Raw genomic sequence first — 26,665 nt, 5'->3', positions numbered from 1 at the left:
TCTGGCATCTACTAGATACCTTGGCATGCGTGTGTAAGGAGCTTGAGAGTAGAGGCTGTATATTTTCCTGTATAACATCACACAGGCTGATTCCCAGATTTACCATCTCAGTCTGGAAAGAAAGAAAAGTGTTTAATGAAATACTTGCCATGCAATTTCACCAGAGTAAAAAAATCCCAGGAAATAATTCCTGATACTTCAGTTATTTGAGGGCTCTGTAAAGGAGTCTTTAAAAAGGTGGTATCGGAGAAAGGAAAGGAAAAGAAGTTTCTGAGAGACTTTTTAAAAGCACCTTCGCTTGGTCTGGTGCTTTTCCTACAAATAAATAGTACACCCATCTTTCAAGATCTGAAAAGTGCTGGTGAGCATCAGTTTTAGGGAGAAATAAAACAAAAGAGCTTCCTTTGTGCTGTAAGAATATATTAGCTTAACTTTTCTTTTCTTTTTTTTTTTTTCACTGACCTTAAAAACATTGAAATCTAAGAAACTGGATTCTGGAGCTTGAGGTGGGGGGAATCCCAGGGTTGTGGGCACACAACCACATCAACAACAAAAACAAAAGGGAAAAGAAAAAGTGGGGGCAGCCGCCCGAAACCCTAGCAAGCCTGGTCCCAGCAGGGAGCCCAGGGGACTGCCAGGAGCTCGGCCCCATTCGAGCCACGTGATTCCCCTCTCGGCCGGTCCCTGGGGCCTGGGGACGCAGGAGGGGCGGAGACTCGGGGACAAAGAGCAGAGCTGTAGAAACCAGCCTGAGGGTGAGGCTGCCACTGTCCCCGGTCGGAGTTTCTGCCTTTGTTTTTTACCTCACCCAAGGGAAGTTTAAAATTCACCCGAGCTTGTAAAAGGACTCCTGCAGTAAAGGTACCTGTAGGGGCCTCTAAGAATACCTGCTCGTCCGGTCTGTTCGCCGTGCTGAGGCTAGAGCACAGAGGGGAGGGCTTTGGCAGAGACCCGAGCCCCCAAACCCCACCCCCCACCCCTCAGGGCCTTCCCCCCCCGGCCCCCCACCCCTTGGCCCCCCTGGGATCTCTGAGCAAACCTCCGGCTTCTGCCTCCATATTAGCAGCTGTGCGTGCCGGCGCCCAGGCCCAAGCCACCTGCCGGGTGGGAGAGGACTCTGTGCACCCCGAGATTGAGGCGCACCCACACAGCCGAGCGGCGTGAACGAGCTTTTTGTTGTTGTTATTGGTGATGTTCCGAGAAACGCAAACAGCACGATGAGGAGGCCAGTCTGGAAGACACTAGGGGTTCGGGTGCTGGCGTGGCTGTGGAGTCCATGTCTTCTGGGCTCAGGGAAACGGGGTCCTCTAGCTTCAGGATTCCCATGATCTCCGTTATTTGAAATGTGTGTGTGTGTCTCTCTCTCACACACACACAATGAGAGCTAGATGAGGGTTTAGAAATCAAATATCTGTTGAATGGTGAATTTAAGTTTTGGAGAAAAGGAAAGAAAATCCCAGCTCTACAGTTCAGCCCTGAGTTTATCTGCCTAGTCTCTTTATTGGGAGTTCTGGCTCCTACTTGCTTCTCTCCTCTGATTTCTCTCCTGGCTGAAGGTGAGGAATGGTGGAGTCGCAGGCTCTGCCAACCTTTTTCCCATCAAAGGGCAAGGATGTGCTTCGATGGGAGTAGTCTCTTGAAAGTGGCCCGGACACAGATATAAGGAAACAGCACGTAATGTTTTCCTTGGTTGCTTATCAGTCTGCCCTTAGCTCTCAGGGCACCATTTTTCTTTACTTTAATTTTGTAAAAAACTGAGATATAACTTACATAAAATAAAATGCACAGATGTTAGGGCGTGGTTCGGAGAGTTTTGACAAGTGCATGTGCTTGTGTAACTTACAGCTCTATCAAAATAGCAAACATTTCCATTACCCCCCACCCCCCAAAATTTCCTTATGCCCTTTGCCAGTCTCTCCCCTCCCAGTCCCACCCCAGCCCCAGGCAACTTTGTTCTGATTTCTATCACCCTAGGTTAGCTGGAATTCCATATAAATGGAATCATACAATAAGTACTCTTTTTATCGGGCTTTTATTGCTTAGCATAATGTTCTTGAGATGCATCCATGTTGTTGCAGGTATCCGTAATTTGTGTCTATCTCCCCGTATATTCCAGGCAAGTGTTGGCTACAAGAGAAATGTGTGTGGTATTTGGAAGATGCACATCAACCATGATTTTAAGGGTCTAAAGGCAGGTGCAGGGCACCAGGCACTGATGCAGTCAGTGTGCTCAGCTAGTTCACCGGCAAGAGGCAGCACCAGGACCCACCGCACTTTCTGCTCCCACCAGAACTCCTTTAGCTTCTCTGTGGGCTGGGTCAAGTGTGTGTGGCTCCCGGGAAAGGTGCCAGGATCTCCTGGAGGGCACCCATAGCATCTAGGTTAGAAGGGGTAAAATATCACCTGGGTTTCAGTTTGTCCTCATGAGTCCCCATCTGTCCTCGCTCTCAGTCAAATCCAGCTTTCTTTCCTGGCAGCCGGTGTGGTGACCTATAGTGACTTCAGGCCAAACATTAGATCCAAAGGCAGCAGCTTTGCTGTGCTGTCTTCTACCAGGTCCCACAGTTGTGTAATTCTAAATAATCCCTGTAATAAATCCTTTATTCTATACCATTCATAAAGTTTCTGCTTCTCTGGGCAAACCCCGACTGATTCAGGAAGGACTAGAAGTCGAGATCCATGTGGACAATGCATCCAACATGAAACCTATGCTCCCAGCTCCTCGGATTTGGAACCCAGCAGTCCACTTCACCAGGCTTCTGCCGTGGACCCTGAGCTCTGAGAGCCCCTGGAATGTGCCACCTCTTCAGCTCCCAGCACACATTCTTGTTCTTCCTGTCTTCTCACTCTCCTTCCCTAACTACACCTGCTCCTGGACCTCATCTAGTCAGCCTGCTCTTGACCCCTCCTTTCTTTTATCTCCAGCCCTCAGCTTCCTCTGACTCCCCTTTTCTCTGCTCCATTCTACACCTCCTAGGACCACCTGGACCACTTTCTTGTCAGCAGCTTCAGTGCTATTAAGAAAAATTATCCAAATGTGGAAATAAAGCAAGACAACGCCTGCCCTTTCAGTGTTTAGCACTGTTTAACAGGCTCACTTAAGATGATTTCTTTATCTAGAAGAAAGAATCCAAGTTCGACTTTGCTATTTACTATTGATTACAGCCCAGACACTGTGAAGTTACATGTTAGCTTACAGATTTTTATCCAATAGAGATGCAAATTATTTCTGTCCAATGGGAAGGATAAACTACAGTTGTGTTGTCCTGTAGGACATCAACCAGTTTTATATCTAACTTAGCAAATGTATTCTAACATTCCTTTTCTTTGCCTATAAATACCCAGTTTCTCAGTGCTCTTGGAACAGGCTTTGCTGTCTTACTGGTTTACTCATTAATTGATGAATCTTTAATGTGTGTTCATTTCATATTTGTATCAGAATCACATTTTTAAATTTTTGAAAATTATACTTTTAAAAAAAGATTTTATTTATTTTATTGGCAGGGGAGGGACAGAGGGAGAGAGAAAATAAGCAGACTCAGTGCAGAGCCCAATGTGGGGCTCGACTCACAAGCCTGAGACCATGCCCTGAGCCAAAATCAAGAGTCAGTGGCTCAACCAACTGAACCACCCAGGCGCCCCGAAAATTATACTTTGACAACACCTTCACCTCTTGCACATTTGGAGCATCAGCTCTACAAACCACCAACCCTGGGTGCATGCAGCCTTTTGTAGCAGGCTGTTCTGTGATGTGGTTTCCTCCAACTGTGTCCAGCAAAGCCAGATGTGGGTGAGGCTAATTATGGTCGCTCTCTAGGAGCTTCATTGACTATGTCTCTTTCCTATATCTTCACCTTCTTTCCTGACTCCTTCCCCTCAGCTGACAAATGGGCTCAAATTTTGCCCACCCTGAAAAACATATCTCCTTTGACCTGAGAACCTGCAAGCACAGGAACAAACATCATGGTTCTGCTTAGGTTATCACACTCTTGAATCACTGGCCCTTCTGCTCCGCCAGAGCGGGAAGAGCCAAGATTCAGGTGAGAAATGAGGAGAGAAGAAGGAAATGCAGGTCTGTTTGGGTTCTTGGCTTTAGGTCTCCCGTACCCCATGCAGAAGTGGTTCCTCATATGGTCTACTTTCCCAAAACCTGGGTTTTGAGGCCAAAGCCTCACTGACAACATATTTATTGTCTACATAAACAATGCATTGCATTACTTACTGAAGATATAATGGACAACAAAGACCTGGTCCTTGCTCTACAGAACTTAGTGTGATAGGAGAGATGGACATTTTTCAAATACTCCCCGAAATACAAAATTACATTGGGAAAAAGTACAACAAAAGATAGCTACTAGGGACTCTAGGAGGATCAGACCTGTCTAGTAGGGTCAGTAGAGGTTTCTTTGAGGAAACAGTGATCATGCTGATGTCTGAAGAATAAGTAGGTATTGATTAGACAAAACGAAGGGGACAGAACATTTCAGACTGGAGGGGTGGGCAAAGCATGGTCAAAGCCCTACAGGGGTTGGGAGGGGCAAGGGGGAGCACAGCGTGCTGGAGGAGCAGAGGGAAGAATAGGACTAGAGCAGCAAGGGCCCCAGGGAGGCTGGACAGGGAGCAGGGACCACACCATGAGGGCCTTGGTGGTGTTAGGAATTAGGGTTTTGTCCTTAGAACAACAGGAAGCCACTGGAAAGGGAATGGGGTAATGGGATTTGGGTTTTGGAAGATTCCTCTGAGTGTTGTGTAAAGAATGAGTTGGAGGGGGACCTGAGTGGAGGTAGGAAGGGGTGGCTCGTTGGGACCAGGATGCAGATGTTGCTGGGTACCCTGATTAAATGCATCTTCATCTCACACCATTCATTCCCATGCACCTTCATCCTTCCTCTGTTCCTCCTTGGTGGTTTCACCCCTACCTCGGTGCTTATTTTAGTGTATTGTTGTTGTCTCATTAGCATGAGCACTTCACCATGGCAGTCTCCTTCACTCCTCTCCCTTCCTCAGCCCCCCAGTGTTTTCAGCCTGATGACTGATGCATAGTAGCTTCTCAAATAAATGTTTGTAGACCTGAAGAGTATCTTCCTCCAGTTTTCACTCCAAGGTGAGGGAGAGGCCGTATTCCCTGCCTCCACCTCTTCATGTCCCACTCATTCCCACCTACTCAGTATTCTGCCCCCAACATTCCACTGAAACTTCTCTCGCTAAGATCACCACAGCCTCCTGGTGGCCAAACACAATGGACAATTTTAGTTCTTGCCTTAGCTTGACCTCTGCCTATCAGTTTCTTTTAACTGTTCCATAGCTCGACTGTCCTCTGCTAGTTTAACCCTCCCATTGTTTCTTCTCGATATTCCTTAAGGGCTCTAGTTCCTCCAAATATCAGTGTTCCCAGAGATCCACTGTCAGCTTTCTTTTCTTGTCTTCCTGGCTGATTAATTCACATGTACTTACAATTCCAATTATGACCTTAGATTCTGAGGACTCTAGTATCTATCCATGTACCTATCCCAAAACTTTCTTCTTAGCCCCAGACATGTGCTTTTAAATATACTAGATATCTGTGCCTACTTGTATAATGAGCACCTCAGACTCAGATATGGACTCATTTTCTCCTTGGTATCTACCACCAAACCTGCTCCCTCCCCTTCACTCCTTGCCTTTGTAAATAGGACAACCATTTACCTCATTACCAAGTCCCCAAGTCCCCAGAGTAGAATCATCCTAAATTGCTCCTCTTTTTTTTTTTTAATCTCCTACATCCTATTGGTTCTACCTCCCAAGCCCCTCACGGGTTTACACTTTCTTCTCCAGGACCTCCTCTCCGCCAACATCAGTTCAGGCCTCTGTTTGCTCTCTACTCTGATAGGGTCTCTCTCGTCTCAGTCCTCTGCCCCTCCAATCTGTCTTCTGTATCGCTAGCAAAGGAATTTCTCCCCATCTCTGACCACATCACTCCCTGGATTACTCATCACTTGGATAAAATCCAAACTCCCCAATCATCTGGCTCTTACCTTCAGCCCTATCCCCACCATCTCCCTGGATGCCCCCTGTGATCTAGCTCTATGCAACTACTTTTGGCTTCCCAAACTTGTCACACAGCTTCCCCATTTTTCAGCCTCTGTGTCAACTGTCCCCTCTGTTCCAAATGCCCTTCCCCACTTGCTTGCCTGACAAATTCCTGTTCGCCTCCTGGACCGTTCGAGTAGCCCCTTCTCTGTAAAGCCATCTCTGCTCTCCTAGCACCCTGACATTTCTATACCATACCCCTTATCTTTCCTGTAGTCCGCTCAACCTGCCCGAGTCCTGAGCTGTGAATTCCCTGAGCAGATTGACCCTGTCTTGTCCCTCTGAAGATCCCCAGTGCCCAGCACTGCAGATAATCCAGTAGACAGTGATTAGAAAGACAGGTGACTAAGTAAAAAGAAACCCTCTTTAGTCAAGAAGTTCACTATTGGGTAAATAAAGCTAATGTATAAATAAAAGGGGGGAAAGAATGTAGAGCTATATACAAGTGAATGGAAATTAATAAAATGCCATTAGACTAAGACCAGAACTTACTGATGAGACAAGTATCATGATTCCTTTTTTTTTTTTTTTAAGATTTTATTTATTTATTTGACAGAGAAAGACACAGCGAGAGAGGGAATACAAGCAGGGGGGAGTGGGAGAGGGAGAAGCAGGCTCCCCGCCGAGCAGGGAGCCCGATGCGGGACTCGATCCAGGGACTCCAGGATCATGACCTGAGCCGAAGGCAGTCGCTTAACCAACTGAGCCACCCATGCGCCCCAAGTATCATGATTCTATTGGAAAGGGATGGATACTTCATTAAATGATATTGGGAAAATGGGTTATTTTTTAATGTATTACTTTAAATCCTGACCTCATGCCATGCCCCAAGATTAAGTCCATATGAATTAAAGAATTACTGCAAATATAATATCATTTTTAAGAACTAGGAGAAAAATTTATCAAATAGTTATGTGCTTTCTGGATGAGAAATCTGTTTCTAAGCATAACAGTCATGGAAGAAAAAACCTTAAAAAGGCTGATAGATGTGACCATATGAAAATAGAAATCTTCTGTAAATCCAAAAAATAAGAATATGAGTCAAACAACAAGCTGGGAAAAACACTTGTCAATAAATATGACAAAGTATTGTCACATAGCTGCTTATAAAAATTGATTTTAAAAACCATTAAGATTTTGGGGCACCTTGGTGGCTCAGTTGGTTAAACGTCTGCCTTCCACTCAGGTCATGATCCCAGGGTCCTGGGATAGAACCCTGCAGGGTGGAGGGGGCCTTCTCAGCAGGGAGCCTGCTTCTCCCTCTGCCTCTGCCCCTCCCCCCACTTGTGCTCTCGCTCACTCTTGATCTATCTCAAATAAATAAATAAAATCTTTTAAAAATAAATAAAAACCATTGAGATTTCAATAGAAAGTAAGCAAAGGACACCTACACATAATTTAAAGGAAAGAAAGTGTCATGATTAATAAAAAATTAACATCATTAATTATCAAGGATATACAAATTATAATAATGGTCAGATAGTTTTGGTTTTTTTTGGTTTTGTTTTGTTTTGTTTTTTTGCCTATCACGCTGACAAAGATTTACAAGATGATAATAGTCAGTGGAAACAAGGGTCCAAGGAGGCACACACTCATGCTGAGCAGGGGGGAGCTTAAACAGAATCACTTTCAGAAGAGCAAAGCACAAATAAGGAACAAAAGGCTAAAAATGCATCCGACTGAGCCACCCAGGTGCCCCTGATTATGGTTTTCTTCTTTACGCTTCTAGATATTCTTCCAAACCGGCACAATTTTTATAATTACAAATCAGTTTTAGGGTTTTTTGATACATGTAGGTTTGAGGGGAACCTGAAGTCCATGTGGAGACGAGGTCCATCCAGTAAAGCTGACTGCCCTGCAGGGGTTTGAGGTGATGCCTTCCCCTGCCCTAGAGATTCATAAGTTACCAGCCTCAGAAAACTGTGCTTCTGGGGTGCCTGGGTGGCTCAGTCCGTGAAGCATCTGCCTTTGGCTCGGGTCATGATCTGAGGGTCCTGGGAGCCCTCTTCTTCATCTGCCTCTGCCTTTGCGCCTGCTCACACTCTCTTGCTCACTTTCTCTCTAAAAAAAAAAAAAAAGAACTTTAAAAAAAGAAAGAAAACTGTGCTTCTACCAACCAGACATGGATTTTGGGTAGAGCTAGCTTTGGGGGGAAGTGGTATTTCTCTACCTACTGCCTCTACTCTTGGGAAACTACCTGACTATCCTCCGTGTATTTATAAAATGGAGGCAATAAGGCTAATACCCATTTCAAAGAATGAAGGTTCCTGTAAAGATGAGCACCCAGTTACAAGCTCCTTTTAGAATTAATTAGAAGTTATTAAGTGCCAGAGTTTATCTGAAACACAAACATTTCTCTCCATTTTCATGACTAAGACAAACACTTTAGGGCTGACAACAGCATTCGATGAGTTAATGCATATATGCTAGTTATGATTTCACAAATTATTGAAATGTTATCGCTTACGGTCCAAATTGTTACCATTTGTTAGAACTGGACTTGCATGAGAAATTAAAATATAATAATAACAAGCTTATTTTTTTTTAAGATTTTATTTATTTATTTGACAGAGAGAGAGACAGCGAGAGAGGGAACACAAGCAGGGGGAGTGGGAGAGGGAGAAGCAGGCTTCCCGCCGAGCAGGGAGCCTGATGCAGGGCTCAATCCCAGGACCCCGAGATCATGACCCGAGCCGAAGGCAGTCGCTTAACCAACTGAGCCACCCAGGCGCCCCAACATGCTTAATTTTTAACCAAAGTGTTCTCTTAGCTAAATGCTTTCTTGTCGGTCTGCCATAAATATGTTCAAATAATAATCATTTTCCTTGGTGTTCAGGAGATCAATATTCAGACATAACTTTGGAGCCTAAAGAAAAGCAATTAACATTCCCTGAAAGATTCTTCTGGAGATTAGTTTATGGACTCCCCAGACCCCAGTCTCATGATGGATTTGGACACCATGACTTATCTTTCTTCTGGAAAGCTCAGTGCTGTACTCTAGTTTTATTGTCTGTTGTTAATATGTAGCCGTTTATTTTTTAACTTCACATGTTTCTGATCTCTCTCAACTGGGCTGGAGTTCTTGAGAACAGAGCCTATGTCTTTTACTTCTTGGATACAAATAATGCTTAGCATAGAGTTGCATAGCTTAAATTAAGTAACTTATAAGTGCTCAGTAAATATGTATTAAGTAAACAAGTCACAAATTAATCCCCAGCCAGCCCTGTGCTTCAGAGGGGTGATCTGACAGGTAGCAAAGGACCCTACTGCCTCAAACACCTCCCTCAAAACCAACTTCTGTGCCTCTTTTGGATGAAACATTGTCTCCAAGAAAACTGTATTAAAATGGAAATATCTAACCTGGGAGGTTTCCATCACTAGTACATTGTCTTTATCATTTCCTAGCAGGGAGCTTGGGCCTAGGATTGAGTCTGGGGAAAGGGCCAGAGAACCTAGGGTCCCGTTTGGGGTTGTGAATTAGGTGGAGCCGTGCAAGGGCATCAGTCACAGATGAGGGAGGGAGCATAGAGCTGGAGTCCACTGGGCTGGGTCTCTGTGGGGTGGGGCAGGGAATACCTAACTGGGTTAGAGTTTATCTCCACACAACCAGAACTGATCTGTAGTAGAGAGCCTTCAATGAGAACCAAAGTGGGGCAACAGAGGAGAAAGAATTTCTGGGGGATCAGAGGGTTTTATTAACTCAAGTTTCCATCTGGAATTGCCCTCAAAAATGATGAGAGGAGGGGCACCTGGCTGGCACAGTCTGTTGAGCCTCTGATTCTTGGTTTCAGCTTAGGTCCTGATCTCAGGATTGGGAGATAGAACCCCACATCAGGCTCTGAGCTCAGAGTAGAGTCTGCTTGGGTTTCTCTCTCCCGTTCCCTCTGCCTCTCTCTCTCTTGAAAATAAATAAATCTTTTTTAAAAATAATGGGGGGGCGCCCTGGGTGGCTCAGTCAGTTAAGCATCTGCTTTCGGCTCAGGTCATGATCTTGAGGTCCTGGGATGGAGCCTCTTGTTGGGCTCCCTGCTCAGCGGGTAGTCTGCTTCTCCCTCTCCCTCTGATCCTCCTCCTCACTTGTGCTCTCTCTCTCTGTCTCAAATAAATAAATAAAATCTTTAAAAAAAAATGGTGGGAGGATGGGTCAATATAGTATGGCTCTTGACCCACAACCAACACAGCTTCTGAATTCTGAGCAATCTGGATGCAAACATACCTACATCCACGCACAACATACCTATGCTTCAGTGCTTCCATGGATATAAATCCAGGATATTTTTTCTATGAATCGTTTGCTAGGAGTCAGAAGTCAGCATCATCCCAAAGTGAGTGGGGAATCATGGATACCAGGCAGGGTCCCCTCTCCACTACCAACCCCCAGTAGGAAGCAGACAGGGAAGGTTCCTATGGTTACAAAGCCTTGGCTGCTTTATTGCTTTCATTCTTCTGGGTGTTTTTACAAGAAGTAAGCAAAGTACAAATATTTTATAGCCCTTTGGTTGGAAAGTATGATATCCCATCTCAAAGAATGAAGGCCCCTATAAAGGTGAGCCCCTAACTACAAGCTTCTTTGGGAATCAATCAGAAATTATTAAGTACCAGAGCTTATCTCATATACAAATAAATATTTCTCTAGGTTTATGACTGCAAAGACCTAACCCTGAGGGCTGATAGCACTGAAACTGTATGGGGAAAGCATATGGGTTTTGGAGCTGTATAGCTTAGGGTCAGGCCTTAGCGCCGCCATTCTCGGATTGATCATTCAGCCCATCTTGGGCATTCCCTTACTGTGCCTAACCAGTCCTCTCGTTTGTAAAATGGAAATAAGAAAAACAGTCTCCGTGAAGATTAAATAAGATAATGTGAAAAAAGCACATTGGGAGTGCTTACCAAATATTCGTTTTCCCTTCTCTTCCTTTCTTAGCTGGTCAGCTGAATGAACTACGTGGTGAGGAAGATCTCTGATCAGTAGCCAAATAAGGCTCTGAAAACCCTCGAGGGTAAGAAGAATCTAAAAAATAAGCTGCAAAAAAGAAAGTAATCTGTTTCATAAACATTTTTAATAATTTAAAGAGAGAGCAGCTAGACCAGTCCTGATTCTATTAATCCTGGGCACTGAGTTCTCTGTGTGGGTATCTGTCTCACCCCTGAAGCTAGACACTCCTCAAGGGAATGCATGAGAACCTTGAACCCTAAGAGCCCTGTCTTGTTGAACCTGAATCTCCACAGAACTAGTGTGGAGCCTCCCAGTTTGATTGTTGATTAAAACGGAATCATTTTATCTCCCCTCCCTGCCAGTTGGTTCTGAAATACGATTCTCCTTAGGTAATTTTGGGGCCCCTTGAGTCTTACTTATAGGCCAGCTTTCACATTTTTGCCCCCATTTTATGCCCAATAACATGCATCAAATAAATTTACCTGTGCTTTTCAACAGATGATTTCTATAGGAGTGAGCCAGCTTGGGTGATGTACAAACCAAGCTATGCCTGTGTTCTCCTATACTCCTATAATTCCACTGCTTAGCCGCTGCCATCCAAAGGGGCCACTGCTTTCCCTTACAAAGCCTTTTGCACCCAAGGATAGAAGCAAAATGTGATGTCCTCCATGTCAAGATGGCTTACTAACCCACTGGTCTGAGATATTCTATGAGTTATTGTAGCATTTAGACCCACATCCTATTTTTTTTCTGGGCTTTTTTTTTTTTTTAAGATTTTATTTATTTATTTGACACAGAGAGAGTATAAGCAGGGGGAGTGGCAGGGAGAGGGAGAAGCAGGCTCCTGCTGAGCAGAGAGCTGGATGTGGGGCTTGATCCCAGGACCCTGGAATCATGACCTGAGCGGAAGGCAGACGCTTAATGACTGAGCCACCCAGGTGCCCCCTGGCTATCTTTTTGACATAATAAATCCTGCATGGAAGTGGAAATGTGATAATTACTTTATTGGTTCATACTCTTCTCTACAGATTTCTGGAAGTTTCCTTTTTTTTTCTTTTTAACAAAGAGGGAACCAAATAAGATATGACATATCCTCCTTCCTCCTCTACTCACATTCCTTTATGTCCTTCTTCTTTCACATTCTTCTACCAATTCATGGCCATAATTCTCCCTCTAATGCACCCAGTCCTCAATGACTGCTGATCCTTAGCACTGCGCCTGGGGACAGCCTGGAATTTCCCAGGAACATTATCAAACTGGGTACATTCTGAGTCAGTATTGTACACGGTGATGTATGTTATGAGAGGTTCATCTGGGCCATGACACTTGATAACCCACTCCCCTGAATAGCAGTGCCAGTGAAATTAAGTTTATGATACTTTTACCTCATTCTTATCACACACCTTGATTTTCTAGGAAATCTCAGGAGGCCCTATGAGGACAGATAATTCCAGAAAGGAAAGCCATGTATTTGTGTATTTTTCCTTTGTTGTTTCTTTCTCGTGCCTTGCAAGCTGCCAGTGTGTTCCTTCTCAACCAGCAATGTGAGAACCCAGGTGGCAGTCCTGTTTGACCCCGTCCAGTTACTGGGACAGGGAACTTCCTCAGAATCATGAATGTACACCTGGTTGCTTTGGAGATGTCATTAAACTTGAACGCTGTCTGAAATAAGCTCTCAGGTTCATCAGGGCTCTTGCATACACTGTATATGACCATCATAAAGATCCCGCCCCTCTCTGATTCTGATAAGGCGAGGGTAAAGGTCCATCTCTGTTTGCCACACTCTAGTTCCTTCCGTCCAGGCCACTCTCAGAACACTGTTGGTGTTGAATGGTTAAGTCATCCACAAAGTAAATGCACGGTACTTATTAATGATCATGACTCAATCATTCAGGTGGTTAGTAAGCTAAGACTGGTCACCCCACAGCCCCTACTTCAACTTTATCCTCCCCGAGAGAGCACCTCCACCCCTCCCTCCAGGATTGCCACCACCTGCCGTGATACTCTTCAGGGCAGGGCAGTCATCCTGAAGTTACTCGACCTTTGTATTAACATTCAAACTCTGCACCTCAGGCTGATTTCCCATCTCCCTCCAACAGCCTGTCAGGCTAGTCAGACCATGCCTTATATCCCATTTGCCTCGGTCACTGCCAGAAGAGCGAGACTTTTAGGTCACCCAACGTCACGTTGGCCATTCATCCCGGGACCACTGAGCTCCTCACCTAATCTTATCCAGTCCCCCTGTGCCCTCCCCACACTCTCCCGTGGCACTCTTACTGACTCCTGCTCTGTCACCATCAAACACCCTGGTAGCCTCCTCTTCCTTGAATATCCCTTCCGCCTCCAGACGGTGAATGAACCTGGCTCCCCCAACACGTGGAAGCTGCTTTTACTTTTCCCCTCACCTCCCAGGCACCTCAGGGCCAGGGGGTGTCCTAGGTGTTCTGCTTGTCATGTCCAAACTATTTCTTTACTCCCGTCCTTCTAAACAGCCAGCTCCTTCAAATCCCCTGCTGTCACCCCTTGTCCTTTCAGCTCCTCGCTTATGAGCCCTGTTGTTGTCGTTCTTCTCTTTTGTCTGACAGACACTTCTGTCACCTCTCGTCCTTACTTCCGAACCCTGCTTAGGTGCCATGGCCCGCCATTGTCATCCCACTTCTGCAAACACCTTCCACACTCATCTGGTCTTTCTCTTATTTGTCCTGTTGGCCTGGAATATCCCATTCTGTTGACCCCAACTCCCTGGCTCTCCGAACTTGTACCTGAGCAACTGGTTATTGCTAGAGGAAGTCGCACAATGTAGCTGATGGATTTCACTTTGTTTTTTTGGTTTTTTTTAAAGATTTTATTTATTTATTTGACAGAGAGAGACACAGTGAGAGAGGGAACACAAGCAGGGGAGTGGGAGAGGGAGAAGCAGGCTTCCTGCTGAGCAGGGAGCCTGACCTGGGGCTGGATCCCGGGATTCTAGGATCATGACCTGAACCGAAGGCAGACACTTAACTGACTGAGCCATCCAGCCCGCAGGGATTTCACTTGGAATTGTGACCTAAAACCTCAGAGGAACACTCACACTGCCTGGCAAATTACTATCACGTTTTCCAGGAAAGTTCACTGTCCCACTCTAAAATGACACTCTCGGGGCGCCTGGGTGGCTCAGATGGTTAAGCGTCTGCCTCCGGCTCAGGTCATGATCCCAGGGTCCTGGGATCGAGCCCCACATCGGGCTCCTGGCTCAGCGGGGAGTCTGCTTCTCCCTCTTCCTCTGCTTCTCCCACTGCTCATGCTCTCTCTGTATATATATCTCTGTGTCTCAAATGAATAAATAAAATCTTTAAAAAATAAATAAATAAAATGACACTCTCAGGGGCACTTGAATGGCTCAGTCTGAAGAGCTTGTGACTCTTAATGTCGAGTTCATGGGTTCAAGCCCCACATTGGGTGTACATTAGTAAAATAAGTAAATAAATTTGTCAGAGATTTTGCTTTAAAAGCTTTTTAGGGCGCCTGGGTGGCTCAGTTGGTTAAGCGACTGCCTTCGGCTCAGGTCATGATCCTGGAGTCCCTGGATCGAGTCCCGCATCGGGCTCCCTGCTCAGCAGGGAGTCTGCTTCTCCCTCTGACCCTCCTCCCTCTCATGCTCTCTGTCTCTCATTCTCTCTCTCTCAAATAAATAAATAAAATCTTTAAAAAAAGAAGTTTTTAAATCATCTTTGTTTAAGTTTTATTTATTTAAGTAATCTCTATACCCAAAATGGGGCTCAAACTCACAACCCCGAGATCAAGAGTCACTTGCTCCTCCAACTGAGCAAATGGGGCACCCCTAAAAAAAGTTTTTTAAATAAAAAAATAAAATGAAGAGGGCGCCTGGGTGGCACAGTAGGTTAAGTAACTGCCTTCAGCTCAGGTTGTGATCCCAGGGTCCTGGGTTCGAGCCCTGCTTTGGGTAGGGAGCCTGCTTCTCCGTCTGCCTCTGCCTCTCCCCCACACTTGTGCACTCCCTCTCTCTCTCTCTCAAATAAGTAAAATCTTAAAAAAAAGAAAAGAAGATATCACACAAACCTCAACTGACGGACATTCCACAAAACTGTACTATACTCAAGAGTACTGGGCGCCTGGGTGGCTCAGTTGGTTGGGCGACTGCCTTCAGCTCAGGTCATGATCCTGGAGTCCCTGGATCGAGTCCCGCATCAGGCTCCCTGCTCGGCAGGGAGTCTGCTTCTCCCTCTGACCCTCCCCCCTCTCATGTGCTCTCTCTCTCATTCTCTCTGTCTCAAATAAATAAATAAAATCTTTAAAAATTAAAAAAAAAAAAGAGTACTGACTAGTAGATTTTTTTTTTAAATGATTTTATTTATTTATTTTTAGAGAGAGAGAGCAGGTGAAAGGGCAGAAAGAGAATCTTGAGCAGGCTCTGCATTGAGAGCAGGGCTGGACACAGGGCTCAATCTCACGACCCTGGGATCATGACCTGAGCCGACCAAAAGTCGGATGCTTAACTGACTGAGCCACCAAGGTGCCCCTGACTAGTAGTACTTTTTATTTTTATTTATTTTTTTTTTTTTAAGATTTTGTTTATTTTTTGACAGAGAGAGACAGCAAGAGAGGGAACACAAGCAGGGGGAGTGTGAGAGGGAGAAGCAGGCTTCCCGCCTAACAGGGAGTCCGACGTGAGCCTTGATCCCAGGACCCTGGAATCATGACCTGAGCCAAAGGCAGACGTTTAATGAGTGAGCCACCCAGGTGCCCCATAGTAGTACTTTTTAAAAGTGTCAAGGTCATGAGAGAAAAGGAAAGACAGAAATGGTCACAGATTGAAGGAGACTAACGACATATGATGATTAAATGCAATATGAGATCTTAGATCAGAACCTGGAACAGTAAAAGATCATTAGTGGAAAACCTGGGAAATCCTGAATAAAGTCTATAGCTTAGCTAATAATATTGTACCAATGTTTAGTTCTTATGGGCCTATAAGGTGTTAACACTAGGAGAAACTGGGTACAGGGCACTGAGGACTCTGTGCTACATCTTCAACTCTTCTGTAAATCTAAAATTATGTCAAAATAAAAACATAAACTAATAATTTTCCCATCTCATCTTCATACCCTTCTTTCAGCCAGTGACCTCACCTCATACATCCGTGATCAAATAGAAGAGTGGGAATGGAACTTTCATTCTCCCACCACCACATTAGCTGGTGTACCTGCATCTGCCTCCATCCTTCTGGAAGAAGAGCAAAGCTGCCCCTGCTCTTCTCCAGGGCTACCCCTTCCTCTCCGGGTCCCATTCCCTTTCCCTTCTCCCTTTCTCAAGGATGCCCCTTCCTCAACTACTCCTCTTCTGTCCTGCATCAGTGACCCCTCCCTCCTGGGTCACTCCCATCACCATGTACATGTGTTGTGCTGTCTCAGATTAAGAAGACCCTTCCCTGTCTCTGTCTCCCATTGTGCTACCCCATTTTCCTCGTCCCCTTGGAAAACATTTTGCAAGACTTATCTGCACATGTTCTCTCCTCAATTGCTATTTTCTGTCAATTTCTCTCCATGCTTGCTGTGACTCTACCAAAATTACCAAAATCCAATGGACTCCTCTATGTCATCTCATTGATTTCTCAGTGGCATTCAGCACAGTTGACCATTAACTGTATTTTGAAAACCCTTCTCTCTTGGCTTCTGTGACGCTCCTTCTCCTAGCTTATTCCTACTTCATTGGCCACTGCTCCTCAATGTTCTTCCCCGGCTCCTCCTCTTCAGCTCAACTTCTAAATGATGGAGTACCTTAAGGTTCCTTCCTCTTTTTTCTACCTACACTCTCCTTAGTTACTTGGTATACTGGCTTAGCTTTAAAATACCATCTTTATACAGATCACTCTGTATGAATTTAGACTTCCATATGCCATGCCCTACTTGACATCTCTGCTTGGATGATTAATGGGCCACTTGGACATTTCCCCCCCAAGTACTCCTCCCCAGTCTTCCCCTTGTCAGCAAATGGCACCATTATCTTCCTCAGCTGCTGAAGCTAAGAGCCAAGGAGTGATCTTTGATTCTTTACTTACCCTCATGTCCTGCATTGGCATTAGTAAGTCCTATCTGCTCTAACTCCAAAAATGCATCCCTTACGTATTGGTACTTCTCTCCACCTTCATGGCCACTAGTCTTGTCCAGGTTAACATAATTTCTCACAGAGACTACTGCAATGGCTTCTAAATTCATCTTCCTTCTTACACTCTACACACCATGTATCTCTACAAAGCATTCAGAAGTGATCTTTCTACAGCATAACCCATGTTTGTCCCCTGCTTCTCTCCCTACAATAGAATAAAATCCTTCCCATGCCTCAAGGCTTTGCCTGAGCTGACTCCTGCCCTCAAGCCTTTCCCCTCTCAACCACAAAATTCTAGTCCCATTGACCTCATTTCTGTTCTTCCAGCATACCTTTTGTGTAGTCCACTTTCTCTTTTGTTGTTGTTTTGCTTTAAAATATTTTATTGGAATCCTTTTGATAAAAACAGGTATTTATGTTAAAGAAGTCGAATTGGTCTAAAAATATTTAAGTGTCTCAAAATTTCTTTTTTTAAAAAGATTTTATTTATTTATTGACAGAGAGAGACAGCCAGAGAGGAAACACAAGCAGGGGGAGTTGGAGAAGCAGGCTCCCCACTGAGCAGGGAGCCTGATGCGGGGCTCGATCCCAGGACCCTGGGACCATGACCTGAGCCGAAGGCAGATGTTCAACGACTGAGCCCCCCAGGCGCCCCCATCTCAAAATTTCTGGGCAGTTTCTTTCCTCCAGTAAGTTGACAGCTGCTCACATATGTTGATGCAGGAAAGCTGGATGGAAAGTCCTAGGATCTGCCCACCAGCAGACAGGAGATATCCTCTGCCTTAACATGGTCTACTTTTTCTATCTTATCTTATAGCAGTACTGAATTAAATAAAATATCTTGCTGAAACCAAGGTGTGCTGTAATTTAAGGCTGTAGCTCTTAGAAGTGGTACTGCCTTGCCCAAAGGGCTGGAAATGTATGGAGGCCTTTTTTGAGTTGTCTAAATGACTGAGTAGATTAAGTGGGTGGAGGCTAATCTCCTTGAAATATTTTGAAGAATATCCCATCCAAAAGTCCAATATAGTGCCTCATGTTAAGACAGCTACTCTAAGGCATTCTTGTGTCCATAAAATACTTGTAACAGTAATGTTTATAGCAACTTTATTCATAATAGCACCAAACTGGAAACATCCCACCTGTCCACCCATAGCAGAATGGATTAAAGAAATTGTGGCATGTTCATACAGTTCAATACTTCTCAGCAATAAAAGAGAACAAATTGTCAACACATGCAGCATGATGAGTTTCAAAAAATTTTTATGCTGAGCAAAAGAAGCTTTGCACAAAAAATGACATATGGTTTGATTCCATTTGTATGACAGTTCTAGTGAGACCAGCTACATAAATTCCAGGGCCCGTTACAAAATGAAAATGTGGACTCCTTGTTAGAATATTGAGAATTTCAAGATTGTTACAGCTCGCATTATGCAAAGTATGTTACCCTTCTAAGCATGGGGTCCTGTGCGATTGTACGGGTTGCATGTCCATGAAGCTGCTCTTCAGTGCTGGAGTAGGCAAACTAATGTATACTGGAAAACAAATCAAAATTGGGATTGCATCTGCAGGGAGCTGGGATTGACTAGGAAAGGAAAAATAGAACTTTTTGGAAATGATGGTTAGTTTTTTTTTTTTTAAGTAGGGTCCTGACCCAGTGTAGAGTTCAATGTGGAGCTTGAGCTCACAACCCTGAGATCAACACCTGAGCTGAGATCAAGAGTCAGATGCTTGGGGCGCCTGGGTGGGCTCAGTGAGTTAAGAATCTGACTCTTGGTTTCAGCTCAAGTCATGATCTCAGGGTTGTGGATTGAGCCCCAAGTCAGGCTCCATGCTCAGTGCAGAGTGTGTTTAAGATTTTGTCTCTCTCTCCCTCTGCCCCTCTCTCCCTCCCTGTCTCTTTCTCTCTCTTAAATGAACAAATATATCTTAAAAAAAAAAAAAAATTAAAGAGTCAGATGTTTAACTGACTGAGCCACCCAGGCACCCCAGTTATATTTATCTTGATAAGAGTCTATATCACAAGTGTATGTATTTGTCAAACTTAAATTTTTTTCTTCTTCTTGTTTTACTGAAAAAAAAGAACAAGCTCTAAGTGAACATTGATCTTCAATTAACGGTACACATATTGAAGCAGTTAGAGAAAAATGTATACAAAGTTTTCAATTAACTTGGAAATGCATCAGAATAATGACAGATGGGCAGATAGATAGATAGGTATGTGATAAAACAAGTACAGTAAAGCATTAATGGTATAATCTAAGTTTGGGTATTTCAATACTCTTCTCTCAATAACTGAAAGTAGTGGACACAAAATCAGAAGGAATAGACAAGACCTGAAAAACACCACCAACCAACTTGAACACTCCACCTAACAAAATTATTTTCAAGAGCACATACAACATTCACCAAGATAGACCACGGGCTGGGTTTTGAAACAAGTCTTGATAAATTTAGAATTGACATCACCCAGAGTTTATTCTCTGACCCCACTAAAATTAAATTAGAAATCAATAATAAAAACGTATCTAGAAAATCTTTAAATATTTGGAAATTAAACAACACACTGCTTAATAATTATGGGCCAATAAAAAAATCATAAGGGAAACTAGAAAATATTTTTAATTGAATGATAATTATAACAGTATAAAATGTGTGGAATGCAGCTGAAGCTGTGCTTAGAAGGGATATTATAGGTTTAAATGCTTATGTTATAAGAGAAGAAAAGTCTAAAATCACTGACCTAAGCTTTTACATTAGGAAGTTAGAAAAGGGAGAGCAAATTAAATCCAAAATAAGTGGAAGAAAGGAGATTATAAAAATAAGAGAGAAAACCAATGAAATAGAAAACAGACAAGCAATAAAGCAACATCAGTAAAAACGAAGTTTGGCTTTTTGAAAATAGCAATATAATTCATAAATCTCTAGCTAGATTGGTCATTTTAAAGAAGGAAGAGGCAAATTACCCATAACAGGAATAAAAGAAAGACATCTCTAAGTATTCTACAAATATTAAAAAGATATAAGGAAATGTTATAAATAACTTTATGCCAATAAATTGGATAATGTAGATGAAACAAAAATTTCTTAAAAGACACAAGTATTAAAACAGACACAAAAAATAGAAGATCTAAATTGCCTTCCATTTATTAAAATACTGAACTTGTAATTAAAATTTTTCCTACTGGGACACCTGGGTGACTCAGTTGGTTAAGCATCTGCCTTTGGCTCAGGTCATGATCCCAGGGTCCTGGAATTGAGCCCCGCATCAGGCTCTTGGCTCAGTGGGGAGCCTGCTTCTCCCACTGCCTGCCATTCCCTCGGCTTGTGCTCTCTCTCTTTCTCTCTGACAAATAAATAAATAAAATCTTTTTTTATTTAAAGATTTTTATTATTATTATTTATTTGTGTACCTGAGCCAAAGGCAGACACCTAACTGACTGAGCCACCAGGCATCCCAAATAAATAAAATATTTTTTAAAAAATTTGTTTTCCTACAAAGAACCTCCAGACCCAGATGGCTTCATTGGTGAATGCCAACAAACATTCAAGAAAGAAATATATGCATCTATAAAAACTCTTTCAGAAATTAGAGGAAGAAAGAATACTTTCCATCTCATTTTAAGAGGCCAGCCTTGGGTGCCTGGCTGGCTCAGTCAGTGGAGCCTGTGACTCTTGATTTGGGGTTTTGAGTTCGAGCCTCACATTGGGTGTGGAGATTACTTAAAAATAAAATCTTTAAGGGGCACCTGGGTGGCTCAGTCAGTTATGCATCTGACTCTTGATTTCGCATCAGGTCATGATCTGAGGGTTGTGAAATCAAGCCCCATGTTGGGAATCCGCACTCAGCAAGGAGTTTGCTTGAGATTCTCTCTCTCCCTCTGCCCTTCCTCCCACTCACATGCATGCTCTCTCTCTCAAATAAATAAATCTTTTAAAAAATAAAATCTTAAAAAAAAGAGGCCAACATTAACCAAAGTGACAGGAAAACTATAGACAAATATCCTTGATGAACATTGTTACAAAACTCTTTAACAAAATATTAGCAAGTAGAATTCTAATTTATAACAAAAATAGTACATTATGATGAAGTGAGATTTATCCCAGGAATGCCAGGTTAGATTAACATTCAAAAATCAATGTAATTTAAAAAAAAAATCAGTGTTGGATGGAGCTGGAGTGTATAATGCTAAGCAAAATAAGTCAGTCAGAGAAAGACAAATACCATATGATTTCACTTATATGTGGAATTTAGGAAACAGAACAGAAGAACATGTTGGGGGGTAATAAAAGGAAAGACAGGGACGCAAACTATAAAAACTCTCAATGATAGAGAACAAACGAGGGTTGATGGAGGGTGGTGGGTGGAGGATGGGTTAAATGGGTGATGGGTATTAAGGAGGACACTTGTTATGATGAGCACTGGGTGTTACATGTAAGTGATGAATCACTCAATTCTACTCCTGAAACCAGTATTAAGTATAATGTTAACTAACTAGAATTTAAATAAAAATTTGAAAGAAAAAAAAATTTTTAATTTAAAAAAAATCTATGTAATTTGCCAAAAAATAGAAAACAGAAGAAAAATCGTATGATTATCTCAATAGAAGCAGAAAAAGCATTTAATGAAATTTAACCCCCCCAAAAAAATAGGGTGCCTGACTGGCTCATTCGGTAGATTGTGCAACTTTTGATCCCAGGGTTGTGAGTTCAAGGCCCCCGTTGGGTGAAGAGATTACTTAAAGTCTTTAAAAAAAAATTTAACACCTGTTTATGATATTCCCAGGAAACTAGAATTTTTTAAAGTGTTTCAACCTGAAAAGGCATCCATAATAAAAAACCTGCAGCTAATATAATACTTATATTTGTTAAGATTCATTTATTTGAGAGAGAGAAAGAGAGATCATGTGGTGGGGGAGTGGGCAAAGGGAGAGGGAGAGAGAATCTCAAGCAGACTCCTCACTGAACACAGAGCCTTACCAACCAAGAATTGGACGATCAACCGACTGCACCACCCAGGCACCCCAATATAATACTTAATAGTAAACAATTGAATGTTTTCTCTCTAGGATCAGGAATAAAGCGAGAAGTCTACTTTCATCACTTCCGTTCAATATTATACTGGAGATTCTAGTCAGTGCAATAAATAAGATTTAAAAGAAAGAAGTAAAACTTTCTTTGACATGATTGTGGGGCTCCCGGGTGACTCAGTTGGTTAAGCATCTGACTCTTAATTTCAGCTCAGGTCATGATTTCAGGGTCCTGGGATCAAGCCCGTTTGGGGCTCCATGCTCAGCAGGGAGTCTGAGGATTTCTCTCCCTCTCTCTCTGTCCCTCCCCCCCAGCATGTGCTCTCTCTCTCTCTCTCTCTAAAATAAATAAATCTTAAAAAGAAAAAGATGACATGATTGTGTACATATCAGATCCTAAGAAATCTTCAAAAAAAAAAAAAAGCTGCTAGAACTACTAATGAATTTAGCAAGTTTGAAGGATATAAGTCAATATATAAAAATGCATTGTATTTATATATACCAGTAATGAACAACTGGAAAATGAATTTACAATACAATTGACCCTTCAATAGTACAAGTATGAACTGCACAGGTCCACTTATAATGTGGATTCTTTTATAGTACAGTACTTTATTATTTTATTTATTTATTTGACAGAGAGAGAGAGCCCAAGCAGGGGGAGCGGCAGGCAGAGGGAGAGGGAGAAGCAGGCTCCCCGGCTGGGCAAGGAGCCCGATACGGGGTTCGGTCCCAGGGTCCTGGGGTCATGACCTGAGCCCAAGACAGATGCTTAACTGACTGAACCACCCAGGCACCCCCCCTTATGACTTTCTTAATAACATTTCTTTCCTCTAGCTTACTTTATTGTGAGAATACAATATCTAATACATATAACACACAAAATTTGGTTAATCAACTGTTTATGCTATTGATAAGGCTTCCTGTCAACAGTAGGCTATTAGTAGTTAAGTTTTGGGGGTGTCAAAAGTTACACGGGGGATTTTTGACTGTTGGGGGTCACACCCCTAAACCTTGTGTTGTTCAAGGGTTAGTCATAGCACCAAAAGCTGAAATGCTTATGGTTAAATTTAACAAAATATGTGTGAGATCGCTACACTGAAAATGAAAAAACACTTTGAGAGAAATTAAAGTGAGATACAAATAAAAGGATAGACCATGAACATAGGCTAGAAAACTCAATATTACTTAAATGTTAATTCTCCCTAAATTTGATATGTAGATTTTTTTTTTAAGGTTTTATTTATTTATTTGACAGAGACACAGCGAGAGAGGGAACACAAAGCATGGGGAGTGGGAGAGGGAGAAGAAGGCTTCCCGTGGAGCAGGGAGCCCGATGCGGGCTCAATCCCAGGACCCTGGGATCATGACCTGAGCCGAAGGCAGACACTTAACATCTGAGCCACCCAGGTGCCCCTGATATGTAGATTTAATATGATCCCAATCAAAGTCCCAGGAGTCTTCTTTATAGAAACTGACAAGCCTACACTAAGATGTATATGGAAATGCAAAGGAGCAAGAGTAGCTGAAACATCTTCATAACATTGGAGGACTTCTGCTTCTTGATGTCAGGATTGCCTTAATTAAGACAGTGCAGTCCTGGAGCAAGGTTGGGCACATAGATCAAGGAAACAGGAGAGTTCAGAAATAGACCCCACTCACTATGGCTAACTGAGTTTTGGTAAGCAGCAGGTAATTCAGGGGAGAAAGAGTAGTTTTTTCACTGTATGATGCTGGAACGGCTAGCCAGACATCGAAGTTAAAAAACAAAACAGGAGCTCCTGGGTGGCTGGGTCGGTTAAGTGTCTGTCTTGGGCTCAAGTCATCTCCAAGGGTCCTGGGATCGATCCCACCATCGATCCCCCCATTGGGCTCCCTGCTCAGTGGGGAGCCTGCTTCTCCCTCTGCCTGCCGCTCCCCCGGCTTGTGCTGTCAAATAAATAAAATATTAAACACACGCACACGTGTGCACACACACACACACACACAAACCTTAACTTTTTTTTTTAAACATAAATTAACCTATTGATTATTGGTTAGCAATGTTTCAAATGGTGTAGCTTCTACTGGTCTTTCAATTCCTTCAGTCTCCTGATAGCAGATTTTACTGTGATGGCAAAAATGGTGTCATAGGTGCAGGCACTACCAGCCACTGTTTTCATGAAAGAACCACAATGCCAGATTCCCCAGAGCTGGTCTTTTCATCTGGGTTTTTCTACAGAAGGAGCAAGTGTACTCAGTGTGCCGGCTTATTTCAATTTTCTTCACCATTTTCCTGAGGGAGGCACTATAATGGGTCTGCTATTTACTGAGGGCTCCGACCTTCTTGGTGCGTTTGGCCATGTCGCCCCAAACTAGGTCCCAGCCCAGGGAGTCAAAAATTTTGACTCTTACATCATACACAAAAATTGACTTGAAACAGATTATAGATCTAAACTTAAAAGCTAAAACTATAGGGCGGCTGGGTGGCTCAGTCGGTTAAGCGTCTGCCTTCGGCTCAGGTCATGATCCCGGGGTCCTGGGATGGAGTCCTTCCCTGGGCTCCCTACTCAGCAGGACGTCAGCTTTTCCCTCACCCTCTGTGCCTCCCCGCCCGCCCGCCCCCACCCCCGCTCATGCACACTCTCTCTCTTGCAAAAATAAAATCTTTCTTTTAAAAAAAGCTAAAACTGGGGCACCTGGTTGGCTCAGTTGGTTAAGCAACTACCTTCAGCTCAGGTCATGATCCCAGGGTCCTGGGATCTAGTCCCACATGGGGCTCCCCCTGCTCAGCAGGGAGCCTGCTTCTCCCTGTCCCTCTGCCTGCCACTCCCCCTGCTTGTGCGCTTTCTGTCAAATAAATAAAATCTTTAAAAAAATAAAATAAAAATAAAAAATAAACAAGCCAAAACTATGAAAGTTCTAGAAGAAAATGATAAGACAACAAAACGTGGGATGATTTCCACATAATAATGGAGAGATGTGGGTAAGGGGCTTTGTAAGAGAGGAATAGTCTTCTACCGTGGAATATGAATAGATACCACATGAAACGGGAGAAAAAGCAGCTAAACAAAGTGGTTGCCTCTAGTGGAACTAGAATCGGGATGGTGAAGGGAGCTCCTATTTTTTATTTTAAATTTGTAGGACTACTTGACCTTTATACTATGTACATGCATTTCTTTGTTAAAAGTAAAAAAATCTACTGTATTATTTTTAATTACAATAGATATCACCTAATAAGCATCTGCATATTAATGTACTAAACAGTGTACTAAGTATTTATTATGTAGCGCTTTATATGTTATAAAAGAATTTCAAGGGTCCAAAGATATGAAAAAGGGTTTTTTTGTGGTTAGGGGTTAAAAGTTTTGCTTTGGAAACAAAGTTAATTTTTTTTAATGACAGATAAAATGACACTTGATAAAAATTATACCCATACATATATGTATATATTAAGGGGGACTCTAAATATACAAATGCAAACTCGTTTTATAAACCTAAACCAAACTAAGTAATATCCTCCATTTTACAAAGAGTAAATCCTATGAACCTGATTCTTTAGGATATGTGAGTAGAATTAATGAACAGGTAGAATGAATACCAAACCATTAACAATGATTATCTGGGATTTCCTTTTCTGGATAGTGGTCAAGAATAACTTTCATTCTTCATTCTTTTTTTTTCTTTTCTTAAAGATTTTATTATTTTCATTTATTTATTTTTTTTAAGATTTTATTTATTTATTTGACAGAGAGAGACACAGCGAGAGATGGAACAGAAGCAGGGGGAGTGGGAGAGGGAGAAGCAGGCTTCCTGCCGAGCAGGGAGCCCGATGAGGGGCTCTATCCCAGGATCCTGGGATCATGACCTGAGCGGAAGGCAGACGCTTAATGACCAAGCCACCAGGCGCCCCTAAAGGTTTTATTTTTTTAAGTAGTCCCTACACCTAACATGGGGCTCAAACTTACAATTCCCAGATCAAGAGTTGCCTGCTCTACTGATTGAGCCAGCCAGGTGCCCCTCATTCTTCATTTTATATAATGTACTTTTGTTTTCTACCAATATATTACTCATGAAATAACAACAAAAAAATTTTTAAGAGAGGGAGGCGAGAAGCAGAGGGAGAGGCAGAGAGAGAGAATCTTAAGCAGGCTCCACCCCCAGTGCAAGCCAGACACTGGGCTCTATCTCACAACCCTAAGATCATGACCTGAGCTGAAATGGAGTCTGACAAACAGACTAAGCTACCCGGGTGCCCCAAAATAAAAAAAAATTTAAGAACTAGCAATCCTTTACAGTAAATGTTTACACATTACACTTCCCTTTAGCCATTTTCAAGAATAACATTTATCCCATTTAAGGTTTCATTAAATTCACATATTGTAAGTACGCACAGGCACGCATGTGCACACACACTCTAAAATCTGTGTGAAGAAACTAACTATAGGATATTAACTAGGTAATTTTCTTTTTTTTTTTTAAGGTTTTATTTATTTATCTGAGAGAGAATGGGAGACAGAGAGCATGAGAGGGGGAGGGTCAGAGG

At 42.9% G+C, this 26,665-nt stretch overlaps 1 long non-coding RNA gene and 1 pseudogene across 1 annotated transcript; one reads left to right on the top strand and one right to left on the bottom strand.

Moving 5' to 3' along the window:
* The first annotated feature begins 737 nt into the window (after nucleotides 1–737).
* LOC118007468 lies at nucleotides 738–25,889 on the top strand. Its single transcript, XR_004678420.1, has 3 exons — nucleotides 738–861; nucleotides 10,994–11,069; nucleotides 25,871–25,889. It is a non-coding gene; the product is annotated as an uncharacterized LOC118007468 (long non-coding RNA).
* On the bottom strand, nucleotides 24,204–24,483 carry LOC118007467 (annotated as a pseudogene).
* Nucleotides 25,890–26,665: the final 776 nt, after the last annotated feature.

This window comes from Mirounga leonina, unplaced genomic scaffold (assembly GCF_011800145.1).
Source record: "Mirounga leonina isolate KUSES-001 unplaced genomic scaffold, KU_Mleo_1.0 Mir_125, whole genome shotgun sequence".
In the NCBI taxonomy this organism is placed as follows: Eukaryota; Metazoa; Chordata; class Mammalia; order Carnivora; family Phocidae; genus Mirounga; species Mirounga leonina.
Note: the sequence above shows the minus strand (reverse complement) of the source record. Positions and strands in the feature narration are given on the sequence as shown.